We start from the raw sequence: 24597 nt of genomic DNA, 5'->3' as shown, positions 1-24597 counted from the left end.
TTTGGCTGTTCCAACCAGGTCCTTAGTTTTTTACTTTTTTGTTTTACTTTTATTTATTTATATATTTTTTCTTTTCATTTTTTTCTTTTTTTTTGTTCGTTTTTTGGGGGGCGACTTTTTGGTGTCATGGAAAGTCTAAAAAGTGTACATTTTATTTTTATTTATTTTTTTTTATTTATTTATTTTTATTTTTTCTATCGAGTACTCTTCAGAAAACTATGTATTCTCTCTCTCTCTCTCTCTCTCTCTCTCTCTCTCTGACGCCGCATGTATCTCGTAATTTAAAAAAAAAAAGTATATTTTACTTACTTTTCTTTTTCTCATTTGGGCGCCATTTTTTTGTCTCGCTTACTTGCTCAAAAAAAAGTGTATTCTATTTTCCATTTCATTTCTTTTTTTTCGTTGTTTTTGGCTGCTGTTTTTCGAGGAAGTATATTTTTAGGGACAGTTTTTCTTGTATTGTTTTCTTTTCTCTTTTTGACGATTTTTTTTTTTTTTTTTGTAGTTATTTTCTATTCTTTCTCATTTTGGTAACATTTTCGATGCTTCGCAAATCTTGAAAAGCAGCTGCATTTTTTTCTTTTCGTGTGACATTATTTTGGAGGAATATCTATCTATTTATCCATCCATCTCTCTATCCGTCTATCTGTCTGTCCATATATCTATTTATCTATCTCTCTATCTGTCTGTCTATCCATCCATCCATCTATCTATCTGTCTATCTGTTCATCTATCTATCTATCTGTCTATCCATCCATCCATCTATATTCCTATTTATCTATCAATTTATCTGTATCTATCCACCTACCTAACTATCCATCTATCTGTCTATCTATCCATCTATCTATCTATCTATCTATCTGTACTTTTTATTTCATTGTTTTCGGGTAAACTATTTTCAGCATAGTGCAGTTCTTTTATTTTCCTTTTATGCGAGGAAGAAGGAACCAAAGGCTAAGCCCGCAAAACGTTCCTTCCAAGAAAAAAAAAAAAAAACAATACAAAAGTGAGCCAAATGCAAGATCCATACATTTCGAGATGCCTGGACACACTGCGTTTGAAAGACTGGAGATCATAGGAAGTAGGATATACAGACAGAGGGAGACAGTTCCAGACTTGACCTGTTACATAAATGAAGGACTGGGAGTAACGGTTAACTCTTGCATTAGACAGTTGAACAGTAAAAGGATGAGAGTGTGTTGCTAGACGGGTGCTACCCACCCTTCATGGAGGTGGAGGAATGCATGCAGACAGTTCAGAGGAGCAGTGACTATTGAAGTAGCGATAGAAATGAGATAAAGATGCAACAGTACGGCGAAGAGACAGAGGTTGAAGGAAGCCAGTAAGAGGAGGAGAGTTGATGAGACGAAAAGCCTTTGACTCCACCCTATTGAGAAGAGCTGTATGTGTGGGAGCCTCCTCACACATGAGAGTTGTACTCCACACAGGGGAGAATAAAACCCGTGTATAAAGTCAACAACTGTGCAGGGGCAAAGAAGGAACGGAGTCGGCTTAGCACACCTAATCTCTTGGAAGTAGATTTTACAAGAGATCCAATATGATCTTTCCAAGATAAGTCCCGTGTGAATGAAACCCCAGGCATGTTCAAGGATGATGTAGGATTGAGCTGAATATTATTAAACATTCGTGGGTACTCCTGTGGAAGATTTTGACAGGTTGATAGGTGTAAAAACTGAGTCTTTGATGCATAAAAACAAGATTATTCTAACCCCAGTCAGAGATACGATCCAAGTCAGACATTAGGAGTGCCATAGCCTCATCCCTTGTTTGTTGAAGTAACTGCTGAGATGGACGGTGCGGGAAACGAATGGAAAGGTGAAGGGTGGAATCATCAGTGTACAAATGGATAAGATTAGATGTACAGCTTAGAGGATCATTGATGAATAAAAGGAAGAGAGTTGGTGATAGGACAGAGCCCTAAAGAACACCACTGTTGATAGATCTAGGAGAAGAACGATGGCCGTCGACAATAGCAGCTATAGAACGAACGGAAAGGAAGCTATAGATGAAGGCACAGATAGAAGGATAGAATCCATAAGCAGGCAGTGTGGAAATCAAAGATTTATGCCACACTCGATCGAAAGCCTTTGAGATGTCAAGTGCAATGGCAAAGCTTTCGCCAAAGTCCCGAAAGGAGGATGACCAGGAATCTGAAAGGTAGGTGAGAAGATCACCAGTGAAGCGTCCCTGACGGAACCCATACTGACGATCAGAAAGAAGGTTGTGATAGGAAATATGCTTTAAAATTTTTCTGTTAAGAATAGACTCAAAAACTTTTGAGATACAGGATGTTAAACCAATTGGACGATAGTTAGAGGGATGGGAATGGTCACCTTGAATAAGAGCATATTTTCAGCAAGAAGGAAAGTTACGGGTTGAAAGAAAAGGCGAAAGAGTATACCTAGGCAGGATGTAAGCACAGAAGCAGTTCTTGAGGACAACAGGAGGGACTCCATCAGACCCATATGCCTTGTTAGTATTGAGGCCAGTGATGGCAGAAAATACATCAGCTGAAGAAATTTTAATGTTAGCCATGAGGAAGTCAGAGGGGGGAAGTGAAGGAGGAACAGCACCTGAATCGTCTAAGGTAGAATTGGAGGAGAAAGTCCGAGTGACAAGATCTGCTTTATCAGTGGAAGAAATAGCTACAGAGCCACCAGAGCAGAAAAGAGGAGGGAAGAATGATGAGGTAAACTTGTTAGAAAGGTTTTGGCAATGTACCAGAAGGAGCTGGAAGAATTCGAGTTCGAGAGCTGAGAGCATTTAGTCCGGATGAAAATTTTTTTAGCAGAGCAAAGAACAGACTTAGCACGATTCCGGGCAGAAACATAAAAATGTTATGATTCAGGGGTGGGTTTGCTTCGGTACCCTTTATAGGCCCTCTCCTTGTTGCGGACAACATTAGAACAAGCGTGATTTAACCAAGGCTTTCTTGCATTAGTCAAAGGATATGAGAATGGAATGTATGATTCCATGCCCGAGAGAATAACCTCCGTAATGTGCAAGGCACACTCAGATGGCTCCTGGCCATGGAAGGAATAATCATTCCAGGAAAAATAGAAGTAGTACAGCCTGAAGGCCTCCCAACCCGCAGCTCGAAAGTGCCACAGACGACGTTTCTTTGGAGAGTCCACAGGCCATACCGGAGCGATAGGACAGGTTAAGGTGAAAAGGTTGTGATCGGAGGAGCCCAACGGAGAGGAAAGATTAACAGTGTAAGCAGAAGGATTAGTTATAAGGTAGAGGTCAAGTATGTTGGAGCTCTCTCCACGGCGGTCAGGGATACAGGTAGAGTGCTGTACAAGCTGCTCTAGGCCATTAAGGATAGAAAAGATGTAGGCTTGTTCACCAGGTGGATCAATGAAAGGAGAGGAGAGCCAAAGATGGTGGTGAACATTGAATTCTTCTAGAATGGAGATTTCAGAGAAAGGAGAAACGGATAGAATGTGTTCCATCGTAGAAGTAAGATATATGGTTCTTTATACATTATTTTTTGCAATATTATTTTTGCGGGACTTAGTCTTTCTTTGGGGGGCGCGGTAGCACAGTGGTAGCGCGCTGGACTCGTAATCGGGGGATTGCGAGTTCGAGCCTCGCCCGGGCTGCCGTGCCGGGAGTGGTAGCTCGCTCCTGTAACCCTAGCGAGGCTATATAGTCCAATACAGGGCTTAGCTCGGGGGAACTCCATTTCTCCCATTTTTTACTCTTTCCTTTTTATTCCTTATTTGTGTGATTGATATTTTTATATATATTTTCTTTTTAGGTAAGATTCCAATAGGTGTCACAAACTTTAGATTTTTTTTTTTTTTTTTACATTGGCTACCGGAGCAAGAGGAATTGTTGTTTTGAGTGTGTGTGTGTGTGTGTGTGTGTGTGTGTGTGTGTGTTTGCAATATACACTCAAACCTCGATTTAAGGGACTAAATGGGAAATCAACTTGTCCCTTACTTGAAAATGTCCCTTACTTGAAAATGTCCATTGTTTTACCACATAAAAGACAATCTTATTATGAAATGCAATGATTGTTTCACTTATTTATTTATACGATTGTGAATATTATTTTACGGGTACTGTATAAAGAAACATATTAATGTGTATAACCTAGACATTACGTATCATTTTGAATGGTCTTATCCGTTTGTCAGGTAGAATATGGAGTTCCGTAAATCCCAGATCCCTTAAATGGAGGTCCCTTAAATCGAGGTTTGAGTGTATCTTGAATAGTATTCATCTGACTTGGAAGAGCAGAGCAATATCTCATAATAAAACTTTATTTTTTTTTTTCAGTAACTGAAAGGTCAAAGTCAAAGGGCTGGGTCATACGTTGACCTAGCAAAATCAACTTAGTTTTTTTTTTTTTTTTTTTTTTTTTTATAATTTAGACCAGGGGTCAGCAACCTACTGCCAGCGGGCCTGACTCGGCCCATAGAGTTCCTTGTGACCCGCTCGCCAATATGCTGCACAAGTTCATAAAAATATTCCCATTTTTCAGTCACTCAGTAAGTGAAAAACCATCAAGTCTTACTGGCTGTTAATCACTGTGACAGACACTAGTTCGAGTTAGTTTGTTGGATAAAGTGTGCATTGGAACTGACTTGAGCTCAGATTAGGAGGCTATAAAGGTCCTCTCCCACTTCGGTGAAAGTGTGGAAGATAAAGTCACGATGTGTCAAAAATCCCTAATCGTGGGTATTCGTCATCAAAATCTTGTCCATTCGTGGCATGGCGCCGATACGTCGCACGAGGTGGAAATTTGTCGTGAGGGACCACGACGTTTTCATGCTGCATGAAAACGTTGTGGCCCTCCACGATTTTGTAAAATTTCGCAGATTAGTCGTAAACAACAAGGCGACGCCTCGGCGACATCGGCGATTACCCTGCGTATAAACCGCGTATGATCGCCGACATCGGCGAGGCATCGGTGGTGAAAAAAAACTTTGAGATGTCATACAGTCATACGGCGAAGCGTCGGCAATGTATCGGCGATGCATCGGTGAGGTTAATACGACATAGCCTGCGTAAACCGTACGATATGTACCGGGTTGTGCGACAGTAATATTTCATCTTATGAATGTCGGTGATATATCGCCGACATTTCGCGGATGAACCGTCGATTAATCGCCTTAAATACGCCGATGACGGCGAGGCACCTGTGATGTCCTCGGCGTTTTGTCTGCGAGATGCGTGCGATGCATTCGCCGACACATCGACGATACATCGTCGACAGCATGCCGCCGTTGTACCTTTATCGCCATTGAGTCGCCATAAAAAAACCCGTTAAAATTTGAATTTAGAATAATGCTTGTGCATTACGCCGACATATCAGCGATATGTCGGCTACTAGTCGCCAGTTATATCGTATACTCCGCCGAGGTTTCGGCGTTTTGTCGTACTGGTGTCGCAGGTATTACGCCGACACCACGATTCTTGGTCAGAATCGTCGACACATCACCGATTTCAGCCACGATTTTCATCGTGGCTTCATCGTGCCTATTTACGCCGAAGTGGGAGAGGGCCTTAACGTGCTGCACACAAAGCTCAGTGATCCAGCACTGCCAGATGGGAAAAAATTGTTGCCCAGTGCGATAATCTGGCCTGTTCGATGAACGATAACATGCGTGCGGTATATTTATTTTTATTATTATTATTTATTATTCCTATTATTATTATTATTATTATTATTATTATTATTATTATTTATTATTATTATTATTATTATTATTATTATTATTACTAATATTTTTATTATTATCATTATTATTCTATTACTGGAGGATAGGGTGTAGTCACTGACAAGTTCAAAAACATCTGAGTAACAGAACAGTTCTGGCCCCCAGTTCATCAAAGGTTGCCGACCCCTGATTTGGACCACAGCTGACAGAAGGGCTAAGAGTGAGGGAGGAATAAAGAGATTTAATTCTGAGACCAATCAGTCAAATGTCAACGTCACAGGATAAGGTTAAAGTTCGACTCTTGGACCAGACGGTGGGAGCGGATGTTGCACTTCCGACATGCTCCGTCTCGCCGCCTATACACCCCCTTTTTTTTTTTTCTTTTTTATTTAAGGCCTGAAGGAATGCAGGGTTCATTTTTCTGTGTCACGTGGTTTAGTAATAAAATCCAGCCATTTTTTTAAGTTCTCTGTGACAATATTTTCGCTTCTGTGTAGTTTTAAAAAATTTATTCACATATATCCTTTTCTGTTCAGTTTTTGGCTACATTCTTGTTTATGTTTTGCTATTTAGGGAAATGTTATCTGTTTTGCTTTGTTTTTTTCCAGGTGACATTCTTATCGATGCCGTCGTACCTTCAGCATTATCACCATCATCATCATCATCATCAACAGTACTAGTAGTGGTAGTAGTAGCAGTAGTAGTAGCAACAGCAATTGTAGTAGTAGTAGTAGTAGTAGTGATAGTAGTAATGGTAGTAGCATCATCATCATCATCACCGTCATCATCATCATCAGCAGCAGCAGCAGCATCAATAGTAGTAGTAGTAGTAGTAGCAGTAGTAGTAGTAGCAGTAGTAGTAGTAGTAGTGGTGTAGCAGCAGCAGCAGCAGCAGCATTAGTAGTAGTAGTAGTTGTTGTTGTTGTAGTAATGATAGTAGTAGTGGTAGTAGCATCATCATTATCATCGTCATCATCATCATCATCATCATCATCATCAACAGTAGTGGTAGTAGTAGTAGTGGTAGTAGTAGTAGCAGCATTAGTAGAAGTAGTAGTAGTAGTAGTAGCAGTAGTAATGGTAGTAGTAGCCTGAGTCAGTCCACTGCAGGAAAAGGGCCTCTCCCATTTTTTCCACCCTGACCTATTGGCTGCTAGTTTGTTTAATCCAATCCCAGCAAATAGCCTCTTATTATTTTTTTTTCATTTTCTGGGACATTTTCCATTCTGCCATGACCCTTCTAGGAAAATATATGAAATTTTATTTATTTATTTATTTTTTTTTTTTTGAGAATGTAAATATAACCGGAGGAGAACAGAATGATTGACAGGACAGAGAGGTGAAGGAGACGTGAACGAGAGAGAGAGAGAGAGAGAGAGAGAGAGAGGTGGCAAGAAAAGAGAGTAGAAGGAGGACATACCGGTAGACAAGAGAGAGATGTGAAGGAAAAGTGTCTGAGAGAGAGAGAGAGAGAGAGAGAGAGAGAGAGAGAGAGAGAGTTAAACCACACTGATGAATTTTGCACATAGCCACATATAGTTTAAAAGAATACAATAGGCTATCCTTTTCTCTGCCATCACCCCTTCAGTATGGTGACGTATTTTCTCTTCTTGGTATCTCTAGACAATTTTTAAATTCTTTTGGGACATCATCATCATAATCATCATCATCATCATCATCATCATAATCATCATCATCATCATCATCATCATCGTCATCATCATCATCATCATCTTCATCGTCATCATCATCATCATCGTCATCATCATCATCATCATCGTCATCATCATCATCATCACAATCATTCATCATTGACATCATCATCATTATCATTATCGTCCTCATCATCATTATAATCATGATCATCATCATCATTATTATTGTCATCATCATCAATAAACTCTTCCACTATCAAAGGTGTTCCGATAGCTAATTAACGTCGTCAGTGGTGGAAAAAATAAAATCTACAGTACAGTATACTGTACTCCTTTTGCTCTGCCTTGGTCTAAAACTGCCATCTCTCCCTATGGAATATTGAGCTACAAATTAACACTAGAATATGGTGCTAGTCACGAAGAAGTGCTTTGGAATGGATGTAGAGCCGAGCATTGCCGTTTTTTTTTTTTTTTTTTTCCTTTACGAGAAATAACCTGCAAAAGGACGAATATTTGGGCCAAGTTAAGGTGAAAGAACTACACTGCGACCTTGGTTGAAGTTGTTGGAGCACATCTTTGTAGTGTGTAAAGAGGGATATTAGTGTGCATCATCAGGCATTTCCACACCTCTCACACATTTCATACTGCCACACTACACACTGCCACATTTCACACTGCCACATCTCACACTGCCATATCTTACACTGCCACACCTCACACTGTCACACCTCACACTGCCACACCACACACTGACACACTACACACTGTCACACTACACACTGCCACACCTCACATTGCCGCACCACACTGTCACATCTTAAACTGCCTTTCCTCACACTGCTATAGCTTAAACTGCAACATCTCACACTGCCTCACTTCTCATTATCAAACTTTTTGTTACTACACCCCCCCCCCACACACACACTCCCATCTTTTACTTCCACAGATGCGTTTGAAAGTGTTAGATGAGGTCATCAGATTTTCTACAATAAGAGAGAGAGAGAGAGTGTGTGTGTGTGTGTGTGTGTGTTCCTCAGTTTTAGAGATGACTATACGCAGTATATTATATTATTTGTAAAACATTTTTTATTCAAACAATGGACTTCACTTGGCTGATGATGATGATGACGATGATGATGACTAAAATTTGAAGATATTTATAACAGTGATGATGATGATGACCAAGACAATGACGATGATGATGATGATGATGATGGTGATGATGATGAATACGAGGACAATGATGATAATGATAAGGAGGACATTGATAATGATGATGATGATGGTGGTGGTGGTGAAGATAATGACTAAAATTTGACGATGAATAAAATAGTGATGATGAAGACGATGGTGATGATGATGATGTACTAGAGAAATAAATAAAAAAGACCACCATTCACAATGTTGTTAAAATCAAGTGAAAATCTAAGAATATTATTTTTTCCTACAAATTTTCGTTCTAATTACACCCACGTCATCCCACAAAACATCAGCAATTTCATAGTGTTGAAAGTTCGCCGCCGTGACGTAAATCTCGGAAACGTGAGCTTGATTTAGGTCTCGAGTTTTTCTATCAGGGAGTTGTGAAGGCACTTCGATAACTCCGGGTTGTGTAATCAAGAATCCATGTTGGGGCATCTGGGTCTGCAGTCACGAAAAATCTTAACCTTTTTTTTTTTTCCCGATTTCCCAGTAAAGGTGAAAAAATTATTGAAATTTGGAGTGTATACTCTTTTTTTTTTTCACCTAACTTTTCCTCTTTATTTCATGAAAATCTGAACCTTTTTTTTTCTCGAAATATTAATAAAAGTGGGAATTATTGTTAGAAATTGACTTTTTTTTCGTTCTCTTTGTTTTTTGCTTTAATGTTTTTTACTTCACGAAAAATCTTTACCCGTTCTCGAAATCTTAATAAGCTAGAATTAGTATCAGAATATATATATATTTTTTTTTGCTTTATAGTTCTGTTTAGTTCACGAAAAATTTTAATCAGTTATTTATATATATATATATTTTTTTTGGTTGGGGTGGAAGCTCGATAATAGGGAATTTTATTGCTAGAAGCTGTTTTTCTTTTTTTTTCCATAATGCCCTTTTTTTTTTTTTTTTTTTTTTTGCTAATTTGCAGTTTCGTACAACCATGGCACCTTTAAATTTCCTTTTGACACTGTACACATATCATCTACTGCCGTTTATACTAAATACTTAATCCTCGCAAATGCAGGTAAGGAGTGGGAGAGGCGGTTGGGTGGGGGGCAGGGCACGGAGGAAACGATTTATTCAATCTCTTATCTCCGTCTTTCATAGTATCTAGCTTAGCCTAACCTAACCTAATTTAATCTAACTTAAATTAACCTAACCTAACCTAATTCAATCTAGTCTTGACGTAGATTCGATAACAGATGGAGATACAAGCTAAACACCCCCCACACCCACTCCTTGTCTACTTAGTACTAAAAAGTGCATTTGCGACAATTAAGTATTTAGTAGAAACGGCAGCAGAAGGTGATATGTGTATACTGTCAAAAGGAAATTTCACCCTTCCATGGTTGTACGAAACTGCAAGTTATCCTCTTTTTCTTTTATTTATTTATTTATTTATTTATTTATTTATTGAGAGAGAGAGAGAGAGAGAGAGAGAGAGAGAGAGAGAGAGAGAGAGAGAGAAAGAAAGAGAGAGAGAGAGAGAGAGAGAGAGAGAGAAGTTTGGACGAATGAGAAGAGATAGAAGGGAGACAGCAAGAGAGAGACAGGAAAGAAAAAGAATAGAATGAGAAAAACAGAATAGGAAAACAGGGAAGACAAGAGAGGAAGGCAAGAAGAGAGGAAGGGAAAGGGAAAGGAAAGGAAAGGAAAGAGATACAGAATAGGAAAAGAGGGCAGAGAAAAGAGGGAGGAAAAAGAGAGTAAGAGAAGAGAGGAAGAGAAGTATGAAGAGGAGTAAAGAGAAACCCAGGTTATGTAATCCTGACAGTGGATGTACTATGATGAAATGAACAATGTTTGGAGGGGGGAGTGGAAGGAGGAGAAGGGGAGGAGTAGGAGGGAAGAAAGGACTGTGAGGGGAGAGGAGGGGAGGAAGGAAAGGAAGAGGAAAGGAGAGACGGAAGGACAGGAGGAAAGAGGGGGGAAGAAGAGAGAGGAAAGAAAACATGAGAAAAGCAAGGCAAAGTAGAGGAAGAAAAGAATAAGAAAGATTAATAAATGATTAAATGAAGCAAGAAGATTGCAGGAGAGAGAGAGAGAGAGAGAGAGAGAGAGAGAGAGAGAGAGAGAGAGAGAGAGAGAGAGAGAGAGAGAGAGAGAGAGAGAGACGGAGAACACAGAAGAAAATGAAGTGAGAAAGAAAGGAAAGAAGAAGAGAGGGAAGGAGATAAGAGGAAAGAGAAGATAACCAGATCTTGCTCGAGAAGATTCTTACGCCCTATCGCGGTTTTCGTCTCTCTCTCTCTCTCTCTCTCTCCCTGCTTCGAAGATAACCATCTCTTCCCCTCCCCACCATCCTTCCCCCCCTCCTCCTCCTCCTCCCTCCTTCCCACCCATCCCTCCTCTCCCCCCCCTTCCCCTCACTCTCCCCCCTCTTTCTTCCTCTCTCCTCTTTCCTCCTCTCTCCTTCTCTTCCCTCAACTATCCCCTCCTCACCACCCTCACTTTTCCTCTATAGATCTCCCGTCCTTCCTCCCTTTCCACCTTCTCCCTTCCTTCCCCCTCACTATTCTCCTTCTCTTCCCCCTCCCATTTCTCTTTCCCTGATCCTTTTCCTTCTCACATCCCCTTCCCGTCTCTCCCCTTCTCCCCTTCTTTCCCTCCCTGTCTTCCACCTTTCCTTCCTCTACATCTTTCTCTCACCCCTCTTTCCCTTCCAATTTTATACTCTTTCTTTTCCCTCCCTCGTCTCTCTCCCTTGCCCTTCCTTTCATTCCTCATCCCTTCTCTCTTCCTCTCCTTTCCCTTCCTTTCTCCCTCCTTCTCATCCCCTTCCCTTCTTCCCTTCCCCCTCCCGTCTCTCTCACCCTCCCTCCCTGTCTTCTTCCTTCCCCTCCCTTTCTTCCTCCTTCCTTTCCCCTCCTTCCTTTCCCCTCCGTCCCTTTCCCCCTTCTTTTCCCCTCTTTTCCTCTCCCGCTCCCCCTCCCTTCCCCCTACCTTCCTCCCCCTCTTCCTTTCCCCCCCCACACACACTCAGGTGCTCAAAAGCGTGGAGCCAGTAAGGACCTAAGGCTGTGTAAGCGTGTTTGAGAGCCTTTAGGAACAGTTTAGCGTGCAGCCCATCACGCCAAATGCACGCAACGCACGCAGACACACACACACACACACACACACACACACACACACACACACCAATAACAAACAGACTCACAGTACCTACCAACCCCTACCTTACCTTGTTTGGCCCCTCCAGCTAACGCCTAGGACATTACGAACACCACAGACAACACTGCCAACACCACCAACACCTTGATACCTGATTCCACCTGCTGTGTAATAGGACTGCATTAAATCGCTCTCTCAAAATCATTTATTCTTTAGATAAATGGCGCGCGACTCACGCTTTGGGACTATGCTGTTGAATTGGCAATATCTGCTTTATATTCCTTTACTGAGAGAGAGAGAGAGAGAGAGAGACAGACAGACAGACAGACAGACAGGCAGAGAAAAATGGATGGATGGTTGGATGGATGGATGGAGAGATGGACGGCTGTAAGGATAGGTAGGTAGGTAGGTGGGTAGGTAGATAGGTACATAGATAGACAGATAGAGGGGGTGAATGTGCGTGCGTGCGTGTGTGTGTGTGTGTGTGTGTGTGTGTGTGTGTGTGTGTGTGTGTGTGTGTGTGTGTGTGTGTGTGTGTAAGACAGGGAGAGAGAGAGAGAGAGAGAGAGAGAGAGAGTTAAAGCAACCTATGTGCAAGGGAGACTCATGCAGAGAGGGGAGGTACAGAAATACATTGCATAAAGGTACAAAGGCTGGTGTGAGAGAGTGAGCGAGAGAAAGAAAGATCAGCGTCTGAGAGAAAAATGAGAGAGGGAACAAGTGTGAAGGGGAGACTAAGCCAGGGAGAGAAACTGAAGCCTCTCTCACTCTCTACAGTGTATTTTCCTTCCTCGTCATCATCACCATCATCATCATCATCACCTTCACCCTCTTCATCATCATCATCATCATCATCATCATCATCACCAAGTAGAAAGCATAACAGTACAAAACTATCATCAACACCATCATCATCATTATCATTATACAGCGTGAGTATCATCATCATCATCGTCACTGTTCGCATTATTATTTACAGTCTGACTATCATCATCATCGTCACTGTTCCAATTATTATTTTCAGTCTGACTATCATCATCATCATCGTCATCATCATCATCATAATCATCATCAACTTTACTCCACCCAGTTTTCCCGTCCCACGCTCACCTCTCCTCTCTTCCTCATTCCCTCTCTCCTTCTCTCTCTCCCTCGTCTCTAGGGAGCCTTTCTGCTTTGCTGTCCTTGTCTTTATATCTTACAATACTTATATTAGTTGTGGTCTTTTTTATTACAAAGAACCTCGAAAAACTAATAGGTCTTTTACTTTTTTTTTCATTATTCTGTGACCATGATAATTAAAGTATATTCAACTTCCCATCTATACATTCTGAAACACCTGATGAATGATATGAAAACTAGTTTTTTTTTTTTTATGCGAGGAAGAAGGAACCAAAGGCCATGAGCCCGCAGTATATAACATTTTCCTCCAAGAGAAAAACAAAATACAATAGAGAGCCAAATTCAGGATCCCATCATTTTGAGATGCCTGGACACACTGCGTTTGAAAGACTGGAGATCATAGGCAGCAGGAAATACAGACAGAGGGAGACAGTTCCAGAGTTGACTTGTTGCATAAATGAAAGACTGGGAGCAACGGTTAACTCTTGCATTAGAGAGTTGGACAGAAAAGGGATGAGAGTTTGCTGCCAGACGGGTGCTACGCGCCCGTCGTAGAGGTGGAGGAATGCAAGCAGACAGTTCATAGGAACAGTGACCATTAAAGTAGTGATAGAAAAGAGATAAAGATGCAACAGTGTGGCGAAGAGACAGAGGTTGAAGGATGTCAGTCAGTAAGAGAAGGAGAGTTAATGAGACGAAAAGCCTTTGACTCCACCATATTGAGAAGAGCTGTATGTGGGGAGCCTCCCCACACATGAAAGTTGTACTCCACACAGGGGCGGATAAAACCCCTGTATAGAGTCAACAATTGTGCAGGGGTACAGAAAGAGTGGAGTCGGCTTAGCACACCCAATCTCTTGGAAGTAGATTTTACAAGAGATGTAATATGATCTTTCCAAGATAAGTCCCGAGTAAATGAAACCCCAAGCATGTTCAAGAATGATGCAGGATTAAGCTGCATATTATTAAACATTATTGGGTATACCTGTGGAAGATTTTGTCGGGTTGTTAGGTGTAAGAACTGAGTCTTAGATGCATTAAAAACAACCATATTATTTTTACCCCAGTCAGAGATATGAGCCAAGTCAGACATTAGGTGTGCCATAGCCTCATCCCTTGTTTGTTGAAGTAACTGTTGAGATGGGCGTTGTGGGAACCGAATGGAAAGGTGAAGGGTGGAGTCATCAGCGTATGAGTGGATAGGGTTAGATGTACAGCTTAGAAGATCATTGATGAATAAAAGGAAGAGAGTTGGTGATAGGACAGATCCCTGAGGAACACCACTGTTGATAGATCTAGGAGAAGAACGATGGCCGTCTGCAACAGCGGCTATAGAACGACCAGAAAGGAAGCTAGCGATGAAGGCACAGATAGAAGGATAGAAACCGTAGGAGGGCAGTTTGGAAATTAAAGATTTATGCCAGACTCGATCGAAAGCCTTAGAGATGTCAAGTGCAATGGCAAAGCTTTCGCCAAAGTCCCGAAAGGAGGATGACCAGGAGTCTGAAAGGTAGGTGAGAAGATCGCCAGTGGAGCGTCCCTGACGGAACCTGTACTGACGATCGGAAAGAAGGTTGTGATAGGAAAGATGCCTTAAAATTTTTCTATTGAGAATTGACTCGAAAACTTTTGAAATACAGGACGTTAAAGCAATTGGACGATAGTTGGAGGGTTGGTAATGGTCACCCTTCTTTGGGAATGGCTGAATGAGAGCAAACTTCCATCAAGAAGGAAAGGTACAAGTTGACAGACAAAGTCGAAAGAGTTTGCCTAGGCAGGGCACAGAAGCACAGTTCTTGAGAACAACAGAAGGGACCCCATCAGGCCCATATGCCTTGTTCGTACTGAGGCCAGTGATGGCAGAAAATACATCAGCTGAAGAAATTTTAATGTCAGCCATGAGGAAGTTAGAGGGGGGAAGTGATGGAGGAACAGCACCGGAATCGTCTAAGATGGAATTGGAGGAAAAAGTCTGTGCAAAGAGATATGCTTTATCAGTAGAAGAAATAGCTACAGAACCATCAGAGTAGAAAAGAGGAGGGAAGGATGATGAGGTAAAGTTGTTAGAAAGGTTTTTGGCAAGGTGCCAGAAGGAGCGGGAAGAATTCGAGTTGGAGAGTTGAGAGAGATTAGTATGGATGAAATTATTTTTAGCAGAGCGAAGAACAGACTTAGCACGATTCCGGGCGGAAACGTAAAGATGATGTGATTCAGGGGTGGGTTGGCTCCGGTATCTTTTGTAGGCCCTCTCCTTGTTGCGGACAGCATTAGAACAAGCGTGATTAAACCAAGGCTTTCTTGCGTTAGTCAAAGGGTATGAGAAAGGAATGTATGCTTCCATGCCCGAGAGAATAACAACCGTAATGCGCAAGGCACACTCAGATGGCTCCCGGCCATGGAAGCAATAATCATTCCAGGGAAAATCAAAGAAGTACTGCCTGAGGGCCTCCCAGTCCGCGGCTCCAAAATGCCACAGACGACGTTTCCCTGGAGGGTCCACAGGCCGTACCGGAGTGATAGGACAGGTTAAGGTGATAAGGTTGTGATCGGAGGAGCCCAACGGAAAGAAAAGATTAACAGAGTAAGCAGAAGGATTAGTTGTGTGTAGTCTATTTGTCTATCTACCTGTAGCCAGACGCCTTAATCCCGTCAAATGTGGCCACAAACAAATCGGCTCCACGTCACCCTGTCCCTTGTCATTTCACTGCCCTCCCCACGAACTTACATCACACTCCTTCTCAGAGGGAGAGAGAGAGAAAGAATGGATAGATGGTTGTATGTAGAAATGCAAGGATGGATGGATGTAATGAAAGAGAGAGCGAGAGAGAGAGAGAGAGAGATAGTTTGATCTGGTAAAGCTGGCCAATATGTACAGAGGATTATCAGCTATGATGAGACCAGTTAAGGGATTATATGGATATTTTAGAGAGAGAGAGACTTTCTTTACTTATTGCATTTGCAACTTTGTGTGTGTGTGTGTGTGTGTGTGTGTATGTGTGTGTGTGCGCGCGCACAGAATGAACAGAATAATGCGTAAAGGTGTGTGTGTGTGTGTGTGTGTGTGTGTGTGTGTGTGTGTGTGTGTGTGTGTGTGTGTGTGTGTGTGTGCACAGAGTGTGAACGGAATAATGCGTAAAGGTGTGTGTGTGTGTGTGTGTGTGTGTGTGTGTGTGTGTGTGTGTGTGTGTGTGTGTGTGTGCACAGAGTGTGAACGGAATAATGCGTAAAGGTGTGTGTGTGTGTGTGTGTGTGTGTGTGTGTGTGTGTGTGCGCGCGCGCGCAAGCTTAAAGAAATGCTGAGGGAAGCTAAGTACTGTATTCATTAACCTCTTTAGTTCGAGGTCGTCATTTTATTATTTATTCCTGATGTCTTCAAATGAATTAGTTCAGGATTTAGGAGACTGTTGGCACTGGAGAGGGTTTTTATGAGGGTGTATATAGCTTTTGTTTATCCATTCACCCTTAAATATAAAAATCGTCTGTAGCTAACAAGAGGAGAAATGATATCGTAGCGAATAGGCTTGTTGGTATAGTTTTTTTTTTTTTTTTGTATGCAGGGAAAAGGGAACTGAAGGCAAGGAGCCCGCAAATTGATCCCTCCAAGAAAAAACAAAAATATAATAACAGGGAGCCAGATTCAAGATCCGTTTATTTCGAGATGCCTGGACACACTGCGTTTGAAAGATTGGATGTCATAGGCAGTCGGAAATACAAAGTAAGACGGTTCCAGAGTTGACCGGGCGATTTTAATGAGCTGAGGGGAGACATATGGAACTGTAGAAGTGAGATGGTGTTTTCAGTAACTCCTTTTCTTCGTGGGGGGGAGGGGGTCATAGAAAACCTTTAACCTCATAAGGAAGCTCCCTAACACCCTTTCCTAAGCGATTTATTTTGCTTCTTACACCTTACTGTCCTTTTCAGTAGTACATATATCCTTCTAATATCACCATACTTTGCATATTTTTTTTTTTTTTTTAATGCTAGGAAGAAGGAACCAAAGGCCACGAGCCTGCAATACAGTTCCTTCCAAGAGAAAAACAAAATACCAGAGAGAGCCAAATTCAAGATTCTATCATTTTGGCTGGACATTCACATATTTAGTTTCCAAAGTCGGTCAACTTGGCCAGAGTTACGTAGCACACCTGGCGCTGGAGCAGGTGTGACTTCCGCCATGGCTAGTTCCTCCATCGCTGCCGGGAACCTTTGGCCACGATTAAAGGGAAGTTATTGTGAATCAGAAGGAGGATTGAACGGTACTTGACATTCGCTGCTCTTGCGATTAATGATTGGGGATCACCTGTGTCCAGTATCTTACAGTGACCCTGCCTAGTATGGTCGCACCTGGCTAGCATAATTACTGATCACTTGGATGCAAAATATTATTCACTACGGCAGTACTGCGAGGGGAACACTTTCTTCTATAACACTTTCATCTAATATTTAACGGTGAATCTTCCTATACCCATTTTACTCTAACCTGGCCTAAAATTGCCATCTATCCCCCTTGAATGCTGATTTATCACAATAGATTAACATTAAAATACGATGCTAGTCAGGAAGAAGTGCTGTGGAAAGGATGAAGAGCCCTGAGCACCCTCTAATAAAGGAACACATCAAAATTACCAACACCTGTCCACCCACTAATCAAGGAACACTCCAATGTTACCAACACCTGTCCACCCACTAATCAAGGAACACACCAATATTACCAACACCTGTACACTCACTAATCAAGGAACACACCAAAATTACAAACATCTGTACACCCACTAATCAGGGAACACAGGTACACACCAAGTTCCTCTCAACTCCTTCCAGAATATCTTAGTTTCGGAAGCAAGACACTGGGGGGAATACCTCCTTGGTTCTATCGTCTTAACCTGTTTCTACTACTTGACCTAATTCAACCACCAGTACTGCCTCTCTCTCTCTCTCTCTCTCTCTCTCTCTCTCTCTCTCTCTCTCTCTCGTTGATGCCAGACTATACCATTTTCACCTTAACTTGGCCCAACTTTTAAGCCTTTCACCTTAACCTGGCCAAGATTTTCAGACTTTTTTGCAACTTATTTCACGTAGCTCAGTGGCGGAATAAGACAGTACTTCAGCTACTGTATCTTTTCCATTGCACTTCTTTGTTACTAGCATTATATTCTAGTGTGAATCTAATGCTACGACTCAGCATTCAAGGTCGATGGATGGGAATTTTAGAACTGGCAGTAGTAGTAGTAGTAGTACTGCAAGAGATATAATGCTTAGAAAGACCTTGAAGTACAGGATAAAAAGTAAAGTTAAAGATAATTTTGTTTTATTAATATACGACTTTATATTCACGTAATTTACTCCATAGATAAAGCCATTCTATCTACAGTATCTATCTATTCATCAATCTGTCTATCTATCTGTCTGTCTGTCTATCCATCTATCTATAGCCAGACGCCTGAATCCCACAAGGGGTGGTCACCAAAAAATCGTCTCCATGTCGCCCTGTCCCCCGTCATTTCGCTGCTCTCCCTCCAGTTTTTCTACATCCCTAATTCCCCTGCCTCTTATCCCGCATCATCCGGACATTAAGACTTATCTGTAATTTCCTTCTCTTATCACTGTTTCCCAGTCTGCTTCTGTTTCGTAAACATTCATATCTTTAAAATTACTCTCTTTTATCAGTCTGCCTGTCTCCTGCCACCCTTCACCTTGCCGCCTTCTTAATGTGTGTGTGTGTGTGTGTGTGTGTGTGTGTGTGTGTGTGTGTGTGTGTGTGTGTGTGTGTGTGTGTGTGTGTGTGTGTGTGTGTGTGTGTGTGTGTGTGTGTGTGTGTGTGTGTGTGTGTGTGTGTGTGTGTGTGTGTGTGTGTGTGTGTGTGTGTGAACAGTAGTAGCTGTAGTTGTGCTGAAAGTTATGTAGTGAGGATTCTGTAGTGATGTTTGTTAGTTGTATAATATAGTGTAGTAGTATGATGATGGTAGTGTAGTTGTGTAAATTGTGACAGTATGGTAGTGTGACTCTTGTAGTATATTAGTATGACTGTAGAGAGTTGCAGTATGGAGTCTGACTTCCTCATGGCTGACATTAAAATTTCTTCAGTTGATGTATTTTCTGCCATTACTGGCCTCAGTACTAACAAGGCATATGGGCCTGATGGGGTCCCTCCTGTTGTTCTCAAAAACTGTGCTTCTGTGCTTACACCCTGCCTAGGCAAACTACTTCGCCTTTGTCTGTCAACTTGTACCTTTCCTTCTTGCTGGAAGTTTGCTCTCATTCAGCCAGTCCCAAAGAAGGGTGACCACTCCCAACCCTCCAACTATCGTCCAATTGCTTTAACGTCCTGTATTTCAAAAGTTTTCGAGTCAATTCTTAATAGAAAAATTTTAAGGCATCTTTCCTATCACAACCTTCTTTCCGATCGTCAGTATGGGTTCCGTCAGGGACGCTCCACTGGCGATCTTCTCACCTACCTTTCAGACTCCTGGTCATCCTCCTTTCGGGACTTTGGCGAAAGCTTTGCCATTGCACTTGACATCTCAAAGGCTTTCGATCGAGTCTGGCATAAATCTTTAATTTCCAAACTGCCCTCCTACGGTTTCTATCCTTCTATCTGTGCCTTCACCGCTAGCTTCCTTTCTGGTCGTTCTATAGCTGCTGTCGTAGACGGCCATCGTTCTTCTCCTAGATCTATCAACAGTGGTGTTCCTCAGGGCTCTGTCCTATCACCAACTCTCTTCCTTTTATTCATCAATGATCTTCTAAGCTGTACATCTAACCCTATCCACTCATACGCTGATGACTCCACCCTTCACCTTTCCATTCGGTTCCCGCAACGCCCATCTCAACAGTTACTTCAAGAATCAAGGGATGAGGCTATGGCACACCTAATGTCTGACTTGGCTCATATCTCTGACTGGGGTAAAAATAATATGGTTGTCTTTAATGCATCTAAGACTCAGTTCTTACACCTATCAACCCGACAAAATCTTCCACAGGTATACCCAATAATGTTTAATAATATTCAGATTAATCCTGCATCATCCTTGAACATGCTTGGGGTTTCATTTACTCGGTACTTATCTTGGAAAGATCATATTACATCTCTTGTAAAATCTGCTTCCAAGAGATTGGGTGTGCTAAGCCGACTCCGCTCTTTCTTTACCCCTGCACAATTGTTGACTCTATACAGGGGTTTTATCCGCCCCTGTGTGGAGTACAACTCTCATGTGTGGGGAGGCTCCCCACATACAGCTCTTCTCAATAGGGTGGAGTCAAAGGCTTTTCGTCTCATTAACTCTCCTCCTCTTACTGACTCCCTTCAACCTCTGTCTCTTCGTCGCACTGTTGCATCTTTATCTCTTTTCTATCGCTACTTTAATGGTCACTGCTCCTCTGAACTGTCTGCTTGCATTCCTCCACCTCTACGACGGGCGCGTAGCACCCGTCTGGCAGCAAACTCTCATCCCTTTTCTGTCCAACTCTCTAATGCAAAAGTTAACCGTTACTCCCAGTCTTTCATTTATGCAACAGGTCAGCTCTGGAACTGTCTCCCTCTGTCTGTATTTCCTTCTGCCTATGATCTCCAGTCTTTCAAACGTAGTGTGTCCAGGCATCTCAAAATGATCGGATCTTGAATTTGGCTCTCTAGTGTATTTTGTTTTTCTCTTGGAGGGAACTGTTACTGCGGGCTCATGCCTTTGGTTCCTTCTTCCTCGCATAAAAAAAAAAAAAAAAAAAAGTATGGATGTCTAAAGAAAAGAAAGACAGTGTGATGGTGTGGTAGTGAGGATTAGGATTGTGTGGTTGTGGTGAAAGTGGATGTGGTGTAGTGTGGGTTGAGTAGTGTGGTGATGAGCTATGCATCTAGTGTGATGTGGTGTGGTGGTGTGCAGTGTGGTGGTGTGGATTGTGATTGTGTGGGAATGTTCTCTCTCTCTCTCTCTCTCTCTCTCTCTCTCTCTCTCTCTCACACACACACACACACACACACACACACACACACACACACACTCAAAAAAAAAAAAAAAAACATTCCAATCCTCTAACTATATCACCAAGACCAGCTTATTACCAGACGCAAGAGTAATTAGCGTGATAAGAAGGCATGATACCCGGTCTAAATACCCTGGATCCCACTCTAATTACCCTCATTAACCTCTCAGTGGTGTGGGAGGAACGGTCATTAGTAGTCTTCATTACCTGCATCACCAACCTTCTTCATCAGATCAACTGAGAGAATTTGGGATTGAGGTGGTGATGAGGGTGGAGAGAGTGGTGTGTGTGTGTGTGTGTGTGTGTGTGTGTGTGTGTGTGTGTGTGTGTGTGTGTGTGTGTGTGTGTGTGTGTGTGTGTGTGTGTGTGTGTGTGTGTGTGTGTGTGTGTGTGCGTACTTTCATTCTGAAGGTGTAAAGGCGCTTCACTCCAGTAATTTATATTTAATTACCTCCGCCAGCGAAGTTAGAGGAGGTTGTGTATTCTCCTGCGTCTGTTTATTTGTTTGTCTGTTTGTGTACAAGATATCTTAAATGAACGGATCTTAAATTTGGCTCTCTGTTATCTTGCCTTGTTTTTTTTCTTGGGGGAACAATTTGCAGGCTCACCGGTTCCTTCCTCCTTGCACTAAAAATAAAAAGAAATAGTTTTTTCGGATAACAGAAAAAAATTGTTAGATAGGAATTGGGTTAAAGAGTAGATGAAGAGGTTTTTAGGCATATCTGGGCCCGAGTGGATGAATCATACATTTTTTTGGTGTTGGTGGAGGTATACGCTCTCTGAGTGCTATCTAGTTTTATACTTGCCCACTTCATATGATATTTAGAAGAGGGTTTTTGATTTAGGTCAGATAGAGCCTTAATTAGCTCCTTCATTACAAGAAATCATTCCTAATTTAAGTAAGGTCATCTCAGGAGAGTAAGACTTAACAATAACAAGGTATGGATGGACAGGCAAGTAGTGGGCTCATCTGAACGTGAACCCAGTGGACTGCAGGCCTAACTGACCCTTCTGCAGTCCACCATTCTCCTTTTGGCGGATAGGGAAGTGGTTAAGAGGCTTTAGTACACCCGGGCAGCTCCACCACTCAGTCAAATCGGTGCCACCACGTGAAGGCGTCTCATTTCCTGCACCATTAAAGAGAGAAAAAAAATAACACAGACACCCTGGCCTTCAGACTCGATCCTTTTAACACTCATTCTCTCTCTCTCTCTCTCTCTCTCTCTCTCTTTCTCTCTCTCTCTCACCTTCAAAACATCATCTCAAAATTTCGTAAAATTTTTACGAAAGCTTCTCTTGAGCGATTATTTTTCTCTGAGGTCTTAAGATGAGGTGGGGTTGTAATAGTGGGGAGGGGGAGGGGAGGGAGGGGAGGGAGGGGAGGGGTGGGAAGGGGATGGGGAATAAAGGAAGGAGGGAGAGGAACGAGGATAGAAGGGGAAAGAGGAGAGAAACGTAGAAGGGTTGGGGAAGGGAGGGGAGGGAAGGTAGAGGGGAAAGGGAAGAGAAGGTATGGAGGGGTAGGGAGGGGGGAAGGGGTAAAGGGAAGAGGGAGGGGAGGGAAGGTAGAGGGGAAAGGGAAGAGAAGGTAGGGACGGGTAGGGAAGAGGGAAGGGATAAAGGGAAGAGGGAGGGGAGGGGAGAGGGGAAGATGTGGGAGAAGAGGAGGGGAAGAGAGAGGAAGGGAGGGAGAAGGAAGGGAAGGGGGGAGACCTGGATGAGATGAGGGGAGAGGGAGGAGAGGGATGGGTGGTAGAGGGGAGTAGGTGGGGAAAGAAAAATACGAGAAGAGGGGAGAGAGGGGGGGAGGTTAATGGGTGGGTGAGGGAAGAAGAAGAGGGGAGGAAAGTGATTAAAATGGAGAGAGAGAGAGAGAGAGAGAGAGAGAGAGAGAGAGAGAGAGAGAGAGAGAGAGAGAGAGAGAGATGTGTAGAGGGAGTGTGAGTTAAAGAAGTAAGGGGGAGGAGGGAAAAGAGAGATAGGGAAAGGGGAAAGGTAGGAAGGAGAGGAGGATACCAAGATGGATGGGGAAAAGAGAGAAAGAGAGAGGAAAGGAAGAGGAAATAGGGAGGGAGGGAGAGGATAGGGGAAGGGAAGGGAAGAGGTAAGAGGCGCTAATCTAAATAACGATATGATCACTCACGATGACTAACCCTAATTGACAGGAAAATTGGTTGAAATCCGTATATCTGTTAGAGGGATGGTGACAGACAACACACAGATTAAACATAAACATCATCACTGTCATCATCACTATCTTTTTATATATATATATATATATATATATATATATATATATATATATATATATATATATATATATATATGCAAGGAAGAAGGAACCAAAGGCCAAAAGTCCGTAAAATTGTTCCCTCAAAGAAAAATAAAAAATAAGATAGAGTCAAATTCAAGATTTGTTTATTTCGTAGTCATCATATCCCAGAACCCCAGTATGAACACACACACACACACACACACACACACACCACAAGCACCCTTTAATCCCCCCACCCACCCACAAACCCCTCCCACCCCCCACTCACCTACCCACCCACACACACACAAACACCTCCCATCCCCCACCCATCCACCCCCCTCCACACACACACACCTCATCCCCCACCCACCCACAAACACACCCCATCCCCCACTTCCCGCACACCCACCCACACCATCCACTCACCTGCTTTATTTTTTTTATTTTTTTTTGTTTCTGATGTAATTATTTTTGCTGTCACCCAGAAATCAAGCAGCGATCGTAAACCATGCCGCTGCGTCATTAATTAATTTGATAATGTGCGAACTTTACTGGAAAACCCGACAGCATTTCATTAATAGTCGCTCACTCTCATTATTTTTCGCTCAAATTCATTTTGTGGCTGGGATGAGCTTAGTGGATTTTTTTTTCTTTTCTTTTTAAGAGGTGGTCATGCTTTCAGTTTGATGCTGAAGGCCTGTCTTTGCTTTTTCAGCTGTCTGTCCTCTCCTCCCTATCTCCTCTTCTTTCCCCGCTGTCCCCTTCTCTCTCCTCCCTATCACTTTCCCTCACCTTCCTATCCCCTCCTCTCTCCCTCCTATCCCCTCCTATTTCCCTCCTGTCCCCTCCTCTCTCCCTCCTATCCCATCTTCTCTCCTGTCCCCTCCTCTCTCCCTCCTGTACCCTCCTCTCTCCCTCCTATCCCCTCCTCTTTCCCTCCTATCCCCTCCTCTTTCCCTCCTATCCCCTCCGCTCTTCCCTATCCCCTTCTCTCACCTCCATTTCCCCTCCTCTCTCCCTCCTATCCCCTCCTCTCCTCCCTAACTCCACCTCTCTCTCTCTCTCTCTCTCTCTCTCTCTCTCCTATTCCCTCCTGTCTCCCTCCTATCCCCTCCTCTTTGCCTCCTATCCCCTCTTCTCTCTTCCCTACCCCCTTCTCTCTCCTCCCTATTCCCTCCTCTCTCCCTCCTATCCCCTTGTTTCTCCTTCCTCCCCCTCCTCGCTCCCTCCTCCCTCTCCTCTCTCCTCCTATCTCGTCTCCACTCCTTCCTATCCCCTCCTCTCCCCCTCCTATCCCCTCCTGTCTCCCTCCTATCCCCTCCCCTCTCCTCTCAGTCTCCTCCTCTCTCGCTCGTATCCCCTCCTCTCTCCCTTCTATCCCTTCCTCTATCCCTTCAATCCCCTCCTCTCTCTTATCCTCCTCCTCTCTCCCTCCTATCCCCTCCTCTCTCTTATCCTCCTCCTCTCTCCTTCCTATCCCCTCCTTTCTCCTATCCCCCTCCTCTCTCCCTCCTATCCCCTAACTCCTATCCCCTCTCTCCTATCCCCCTCCTCTCTCCCTCCTGTCCCTCCCTCTCTCCCTCCA

Source organism: Coenobita brevimanus, chromosome 116, assembly GCF_032717465.1.
Source record: "Coenobita brevimanus isolate Jiangsu-jjx chromosome 116, ASM3271746v2, whole genome shotgun sequence".
Taxonomy (NCBI): domain Eukaryota; kingdom Metazoa; phylum Arthropoda; class Malacostraca; order Decapoda; family Coenobitidae; genus Coenobita; species Coenobita brevimanus.
The sequence above is the reverse complement of the archived record's forward strand: the minus strand, read 5'-3'. Positions refer to the sequence as shown.